The sequence below is a fragment of the Chrysochloris asiatica genome, unplaced genomic scaffold, assembly GCF_000296735.1.
Source record: "Chrysochloris asiatica unplaced genomic scaffold, ChrAsi1.0 scaffold00183, whole genome shotgun sequence".
Classification (NCBI taxonomy): domain Eukaryota; kingdom Metazoa; phylum Chordata; class Mammalia; order Afrosoricida; family Chrysochloridae; genus Chrysochloris; species Chrysochloris asiatica.
This window is the reverse complement of record NW_006408701.1, coordinates 5825516-5827751: the sequence shown is the minus strand read 5'-3', so window position 1 is coordinate 5827751 and position 2236 is coordinate 5825516. Positions and strand designations below refer to the sequence as shown.

Sequence of the window (2236 nt, the reverse complement as noted above, 5' to 3'; positions counted from 1 at the left end):
TGTTATGATTCACTTAAGCATATCCAATTGAGTATCTTTATAGCACTGTTGCTATTGTTGTTGTTAGGTGTCATCGACTTGGCACAGCAGAATGAAACACTGCCAGATCCTGGGCCAACCTCACTACTGTTGCCACGCTTGAGTCCATCGATGCTGCCACTTGGCCAATCCATCTCGTTGGAGGTTTCCTCTTTTTCTCTGACCCTCCACCTGACCAAACATGATATCCTTCTCCAGTGACTGGTTTCTCCTGACAATATGACCAAAGCATGAGAGACGAAGTTTGGCCATCTTGGCCTCCAAGGAGCAACTCTGGCTGTACTTCTTCCAAAATAGATCTATTGGTTCTTATAGCACTACTATAGTTAATTTAAGTATTATAACTTGTTAGGAGGTCTAAGGAGGCTTGGAGGCACAACAGTTAAGAGCTCTGCTGCAAACCACAAGGCTGATGGTTCAAGCCCTGTCGGTGGCACCGTGGGAGAAAGGCCTGATAATGCACTTCCATAAAGATTACAGCTAAGGAAAGCCTATGGGGCAATTCTACTCTCAAATGGAAGCAATGTGAGTCTGAATCAACCTGAAGTGGCCCAACAACAACATAGTAAATCTTCATACCAAGCAGCAAAGTCTTGATACCAAGCAGCATAAGAGTTTCAAGTTTGCTCTTACTTCGAGATTGTTGTTTGGGTGATTTTAGCTTTTTTGTATTACCATATGAATGTTAAAATGCTGTTGTCAGCTTCTGCAAAGACGTATGCTGAACTTTTGAATGGAATTGTATTGAATTTATAGGTCAATGTGGGGTGAATTGACATCCTTACAAATTGAAAGTCTTCCATTCATGACCCTGGCATAACTCTCCATTTATTTAGATTTCCTTTAGTTTCTTTCGGGAGCATTTTGTAGTTTTCAGGTCTATTACATATTGCATTGAAATTATTTCTAAGTGTTTTTATGTGTAATAAGTAGTTGTCAAACTTTATTTTCCAAATATTTCCTACTAGTATATAGGGTAAAGGACTGAGTTATGGTGTTGGGTAAGGATATAAAATCTGTGCAGGAAGAAGTATAGCCAGAATGCTCCTTATAAGCCAGGATGGCAAGACTTTATCTCTCAAACTTCTGACATGTTATATCGTGTTGGGTGAAGTGGAAGGTCAGTGAAAAAGAGGGAGACCCCAACAAGATGGATTGGCACAGTGGCAGCAGCAATGGGCTCAAGTGTAACAATCAGTGTGAGGATGGTGCAGAACTGGATAGTGTTTCATTCTGTTATGCTTAAGGTCAATATGAGTTGGAACCAATTCGGCAGCACCAAACAACAACAGTACACAGAAACAAAATCATTTTTCTGTATTTGGCCTTATATAATGCTATGATTACCCTGGCCTGAAGATCATGTTATTAGCCACACTTAGTCACATTATTAATCATATTATTAGTGTGTAATTATCAGCCAGCTTCTTTTAATGATGTCTATCTTTGATTTTCCATTCTTTGCCTATTATATGCCTTGTTGTTGTTGTTAAGTGACATCGACTCAGTTCTGACTCATAGTGACCCTGTATAGGGTTTCCAAATAGTAGTTGATGGGTTTGAACCACCAACCTGTGGTTAGCTGTCCAATGTTGATTGTACAGCACCACACCGGGGCAGATGTTTCTTTATAATTAATCTTACTGGATTTTGCTGAGCTCCTGGATCTGTATTTTGTTGTTTTTCACAAAATTTGGAAAATTTTAAGCATTAATTCTTCAAACTATTTGTGTGATCCATACTCTTTCCTTGCCTTCTGGAACTCCATTTCCGCGTATGTTTTAGTGCTTTATATATGTTACAGGTCACTGTTTTTTATTTTTACCTGATTGGATAATTTCTATGAATTTGTCTTCAAATTCACTGATCCCTTCTTTTGCTATCTCTAGTCTGCTGTCCGGAGTCCTAGTGTGGCACTGTGGTCTAATGCATCAGACTGCAAAGGGCTCAGTAGTTCAAGCTCACTAGCTGCTCCTTGGAAACCCTATACAGGGCTGTTATGGGTTGGAATCGACTTGAGGGCACTTAACAACAACAGCAGTCTGCTATCCAATGCTTTTTTGTTGTTGTTTTTAATTTCAGATATTTTATATTTCATTTCTAGAATTTTAATCTGGGTCTTCTGTATTATTTTCAGTTATCTTGTAATATTTTTCTTTCTTTCATTTAAACCATATTTTACTCTATATCTTTGAAT

At 38.6% G+C, this 2236-nt stretch overlaps 1 pseudogene; it reads right to left on the bottom strand.

The window, feature by feature from the left end:
- LOC102813210 overlaps positions 1 to 1807 on the bottom strand; it is a 97507-nt pseudogene extending 95700 nt beyond the window's left edge.
- Between the last annotated feature and the right edge of the window lie 429 nt (positions 1808 to 2236).